This window comes from Euprymna scolopes, chromosome 20 (assembly GCF_053919585.1).
Source record: "Euprymna scolopes isolate OS-2025 chromosome 20, ASM5391958v1, whole genome shotgun sequence".
Classification (NCBI taxonomy): Eukaryota; Metazoa; Mollusca; class Cephalopoda; order Sepiida; family Sepiolidae; genus Euprymna; species Euprymna scolopes.
The window spans coordinates 113,498,575-113,505,395 of NC_136501.1; positions in this window are offsets into that span (position 1 = coordinate 113,498,575).

The following is a 6,821-nucleotide window of genomic DNA, read 5'->3' on the forward strand; positions in this document are numbered from 1 at the left end:
TAAGCATATATCTCTGTGTGTTTGCGTGTGTGCATGTGTGTTACAAAAGATTAAAAAAACATCGATACCGTTGGTGTAACAGAGAGCGTATGGGCGCGTATAAGAAAATCAGCAGCAACCGTAGTATAGCTGACTAGCTAAAAATATTAGCAGCAGCAGCTGTCTTAACACATATGCAAATTAAGTAAGTGGTGTGCTGTACGTTACACGATTTACAGGCACCCTTTCAGTAAGTAGATAGTCTAAAAGCAACCGTTGCTTAAACTGTTTAAAATTTTTAAACGAACCTAAAATCAGGATTGATGATCCTATTATGGGATTTCAATTTTGGCCTACGTTAGGGACCACTTTCATGCCAAATTTCATCAAGATTGGTTGAGGAGATTTGTTGGAGGGGGCCATCTATTTAAACTTAAATCATTGGTTGACATCTATGCTGATGACACGACCATCTACGGCAACACATCAAAGGCTGTAAATGACAAAGTTCTCTCTGGTTCTCTCTCCTCTGATCTCGAGCGCGTGGTTCAATGGGGGAAGATGTGGCTGGTTACCTTTAATGCATCTAAAACAAAACTCCTATCCTTACATCATCAAGGCTCTGATCCCCATCTGGCATCAATTGTGATGGATGGCTCTCGTCTGGGTGAGGCCCCGTGTTTTGACAAGCTTCTGGGTTTGACCTTTACTCCTGATCTGAAATGGAACACGTACATCAAGTCTGTTGCCATGGTCGCTGGAAAGATGGTGGGATCCTTTTACCGCTCCAGAAGATATCTCACTACTGATGCAATTCTCTATCTATATAAAAGCCAAGTACGTCCAAGGATGAAATACTGTTGCCATATCTGGGCAGGAGCTGCTAAAAACAGCATATCCTGCCTTGACAGAGTACAAAATAGACTTCGTGGCTTAGTGGGGGATGCCCTTTTCTCTACTCTGCAACCTCTCTCCCATAGAAGAGACGTTGCGAGCCTATCCTTGTTTTATCGTTATTTTCATGGCAGGTGCTCATCTGAACTCCAATCTCTGGTCCCCCCTCGCCAATCTTTCACGAAAAACACCCGTCTAGCTGAATCCACTGTAAAAAATTTCCCCCACTCTATATCTGTACCTAAATCAAAGCGCGGATTCAATGAACAAAGCTTCTTTCTTAGAACTGCACACCTGTGGAAATCTGTTCCGTCTGCCTGCTTCCCTCCGGACTACAACTTGGATGTCTTCAAGTCCAATGTAAACAAATTCCTAATGAACCGCCCCCTTAAGTAAACACTTCATCAAATCTCCACACTAACGTAATGTACTTGCAATAACCCTTATCCCTGAGTGGCTTCCGGGCTTTGATAAGTGGTGATCACTGTGTAAAAAAAAAAAAAAAAGTTCACAAAGAAATTAACCGGCGCCATGGTGGCAACCCTCCGGGATGGTGACGAACCCCAACTCGGTATGCACCATCCCTAGGTGGGAGATTTTGTTAAGACCGCGCCAAATATGACCATAACCTTGGATCTTGACCTTGAAAAATGGTGTGCATCACCCCTAGGTCGGAGACCATCATCATGTCAGGTTTGGTCATGATCGGTTCAATGATATAAGCTGTAGGAGAGTATATATATAAATATACTATGACCTTGACCTTTGTCCTTTACCTTGGAAAATGTGTGCACCATCCCTAGGTCCGAGATCATCCTTCTAAATTTTATGATGTTGTCTATCTTACAATTACAATTTATTCCTTTAATTACGTTGACATTTACAATTTTTTTTACAGTATCTGTTTTGAAGCGCAAAATCATTCATTTAATTATTATATCAATCAATGAATCTATTTTGCCCTTAATTCAGAAGGAGTAGCAACTATCAAGCAATCGAATGAATTTTCAAGAGTATCTGTTTCGTCAGGGCATGATTCTTTAACTTGAAGAAACAGATCTCCTCTCTCCCTCTCTCTCACTTTATATATATATATATATATATATATATATATATATATATATATATATATATATATATATTATAAAGTAAGTTATAAAATATATATGGCGATTAAGCTATACTGAATATTCCGCGTTTCATCCACTCTAGAACTCTTCACGCATAAGCCTGAAGAGTCCTAGAGTGGATGAAACGCGGAATATTCAGTGTAGCTTAATTGCCATATATATTTTATAAATCACTAACTAGCTCTACCTACATACTGAGCACTTTTGAAGTAAATACTTAAAGTTTACGCATACATCTATACTTTCGTATATTAATTTTATGTGAGTAAATGAAGTAGTTATATATATATATATATATATATATATATATATATATATATATATAACTTGACGAAACAGATATTCTCTCTCCCTCTCTCTCACTTTATATATATATATATATATATATATATATATATATATATATATATATATATATACGTTTTATTTTTTATTACCGTATCTTTCTGTTAAGTTACATTATTGTTTCAGCTACCCGGCCGTTTTTTTGGCCGTCTGTAGCTTCCTCAGACTTTTACATCCCATAATAACGAACATTTCTGTAAAAGTCTGAGGAAGCTACAGACGGCCAAAAAAACGGCCGGGTAGCTGAAACAATAATGTAACTTAACATAAAGATACGGTAATAAAAATTAAAACGCATATTTGCTCTACAGCAGTATTGAGCACTTTCTCCAGTTTTTATTAATTACCATTTCCACTATATATATATATATATATATATATATATATATATATATATATATATATATATATATATATATATAGTGACCATTTTAATCTATACTTTTTTGCATTATTATCAACTTAAATACAAATATGACTTTTTGCATAATTTATAGTTTTCAAAATATTTGCTAACTAGCAACATTTATAGCCTTTTTTTTTTTTTTTGCTAATTTATTATTTCCTCTGAGGATAATGTGCCGATGCGGTGCTTTCTTATGATAACAGAGTGAATATGGACGCGTGTGAGTAAATCAGCAGCAGCTGTAGGATATCTGACTCGCGAAAATATTAGCATCAGCCGTCTTAGCACATATGCAAATTAAGCAAGTGTGCATGCGCTGACGTCAGAGAAAAAGAAAGGAGAGAAAAGGGGAAAATAGAAAAAAAGGACAGCACGTTGTTCAGCAAAGGAAGCAATCGGACGTGTTTTGGCTCTTTGGAGTCGAGAGAGAAAATGCGCCGCGTGGTCCAGAAAGCGGAAAGGCAAGCGACGGCATAGACACGTCCGTGAAAGTGCATCTCGACACACATATTCGGCGCGTGAGTGACATTTCGAAACACAGTGAAGTGCGTCGTTGGAAATCACTCGAATAAATGCTTTTTGTATTAACCTAGAAAAAATGCTGGGTCGTATTTATTTTTATGTTATTCCTTGTTTGCTTGTTTCTGCGAAAGTGCCAGACAACGTGTGAGTCCGAGAGGTCGAAGTGTAAAGACCATGTTACAATAAGAATCATTATTTGAAACTCCATGCAATAAAGAAAAATTTATTTAAAATCATCCCCCAAAAATAATAATAATAATAAATAAATAATAAATAATGAAAAAAAAAGTTTTCCCTTGTCGAATAATAAATTGTCTTAATTTCTAATTTGCAAAATTTATACCGAATTCTTTATATCAATGTTCTACCTATATTGAGTTTCTTTATGGTTAGGATTATCATACAACTATTAAGATTAACATTAATATTTATATTTGCTTTGAGTTCATTATTTACTTTGTAAACTTAACAGAAATTTGTGAATTTCTGAATATCTATATATCTATAAAAGTGAAAGTGTCTGTGTGTGTGTGTCTGTGTACATTTCCCTACGCAATAACTCTGTCAATTTTTAGTGTATAGACTCGAAATTTGATATACAGGGTACTGAGATTTGGAAAAATCGATGTGATCGGTTTTTGGCCAGAAATTTGGCGATTAAGCGGTCAAAGTTCAACGATTTGACATTTGAGAACTCTACCAAACGCCTCCGACAATTTTGGGTCTACACATTTGAAATTTTAGATATAGGTTCCTTGGACATGGATCTAACTAAATAACTTGATTTGAGCCCAAAACAATAAATTTAAGGGGTCATAATAAGGGTCAAAGTTTAAAAAAAAATGACCGTTTTTTTTTTTTTGTTTTGTTTTTTTGCTCAACATACACCTCCAAATACCTGTGCAACGCCGGGAACCTATGCTAGTATATATATATATATATATATATATATATATATATATATATATATATATATATATATTTATATATATTTATATATACTATAAGAACCTGTGGAAATTCCACGGCAGTTGAAAATTTAAAAATCATACATCAATAAGAAGCTTCTTATCACATAACCAAACAATTACAATCAGGTTGGACCATGTACCATTAAAAAAACTAAATCACGAAGTTATGGATCTTCAGATCCTGGCATCTCTGCTAACAGAATTGCATCAATTTGTTGAACTGTTTTGATCTTATCCTGATCTCGCGACATTATGATCATATGGCAGTGTGGTAGACCTCTTTTTTGAGATTCAATAACATAAACATTTGCAAATAGAATTCCCAGTATATGTTTGTCTTTAATGTCTTTCAAAAGTTCAGCGAGATGTGCATGATACACACGTGATATTAAGTCGTGTTGATTTTATATAAGTTCTGATTGCCCCAAGTTGTTTAAAGACATCTTGAATTACACGTGTATGTAAGGAATAGGTCTGGTTTTCCATATTTACAGAAAACTGCGGTCCTGGATATGACCTTAAACTATATCCGATAGTGAGGCCCCAGCTTGCGGACTTTGGGGAGTGTGGAGCCACCCTTTAATTGCCATTGCTCCCAGGTCCACTCTGACCCGGACTGGTAGTACCTGTAAGGGTCCCAACTATGGGTTAAATAGAAACCGACTTTAAAAAAAAACAACAAATATATTCTATTAAAAAAATGTTCTTCAAAATCACTGGATTCGGCATTAAATAACCTGAAAATGGTTGATATGCCGTAAAACAAAAACAACCAACCAACCAACCAACCAACAGAAAAATGCCTTGAACTAATTTCTACATGGCATATAAGTAGCTAATAATGTTTTCACCTGAAATGCGTTCGAATCTGTACTAATTTTAACATGGTATGTAAGTAGGTTATAATGTTTTATATGCGTAAGATTTAAAGGATCCCTAATCAACAAAAGCACCCTATGATTGTAAATATTTTGACATGAGACTTAAGTAGGTAATAATGTTTTCACCTGAAATGTGTAGACTTAAAAGATCCTTAATCAACAAAATCACCTTTTGATTTTACTTATTTTTACATAACACTTAAGTAGCTAATAATGTTTTTACCTGAAATGTGTTGAAATTTGTACTAATTTCAACATGACATGTTAATAGGTAATAATTGTAATACAAATTATTGAAAAGGAAATGGTTTTAATGATATTTAACTGATAAAAAGCGACGCTAAAGGGAGGTAATTCGTTTCTTATTAATATTTGCGATGATGATATTTTGTGACACTGGACGGACGTACAAGTAAATGAATATCTATATCTATCTATATCTATCTATAATCCTATAAATTTCGGATGTTTTTGCATTGATATTCATATTAAAAACTTTTTTTCTATTTTAAAAAGAAAATACAACTTTGTTATATATGGGTCGTAGAATTGCATTCATCTGCAAAAGATCTAGCTAATTTGCATATTCTTTGAAACATTCATTTTAATTAATGCCCTATTAGTTGCTTCGGTTTTCTTATGAGATGATCATCTTTAGTTAACTATTACGTGTAATTATATTCATTCAGATAATCTACATGATTTATACTTGCGTAATATTTGTGTAAAAAGTTTATAGTAAACGCAAACATCTTTCTATATATGTTTATGTATGCCTATATATATTTGTTTTAAAAAATTGCCTACCGAACTCCTCTGTAAGTGTCTGGTCTACAGGCATGAAACTTCATATATATGGTATTCGACTCCATGCGAAAATTTATATTTGGGTTTAAGGCGGTGAAAATCGGTGTAAAAGTGAGAAAATTTTAAAAAAAAGAAGAAATTTGCCAGGTGAAAGTCGAACGACGGCATTATGAATATGCGTTACATAATAGCTATTGGTTCGTGTTTTTATTTTTAGTCTCGCAGCGAACGTGTCTTCATAGTACAGTCATTAACGGAAAAGGTAAATCTTAAGGTAAACGTTTTGGTTTCGATTCTCGTAGGTGGCGCACGAGTTACTTATTAGAACTTTTAAAATCATTACTATATATTAGGTCCAATATAATCTATATATCTATAAAAGTGAACGTGTCTGTCTGTCTGTCTGTGTACATTTCCCTACGCAATAACTCTGTCAATTTTTAGTCTATAGACTCGAAATTTGAAATACCGGGTACTAAGATTTGGGAAAATCGATGTGACGGGTGTCAGCCAGAAATTTGGCTGTTAAGGGGTCAAATTTCAACGATTTGACCTTTAAGAACTCTACCAAACTCCTCCGACAATTTTGGGTCTAGACACTTGAAATTTTAGATATAGGTTCCTTGAACCTGGATCTAACTTAATAAAGTGATTTGAGCCCGAAACTATAAATTTTAAGGGGTCATAATAGGGGTCAAAGTTTTAAAAAATTAACCATTTTATTTTGTTTTTTTGCTTTTTTTGCACAGCATACACCTCCAAACACCCGAGCAACGCCGGGCACCCCTGCTAGTATAATTATAAATACGAAATCTGCATTAATCAAAATGTCATATTTAAGCGAATTTTACGACCGGGCAATGCCTGACGGCCTGCTAGTTTAGAT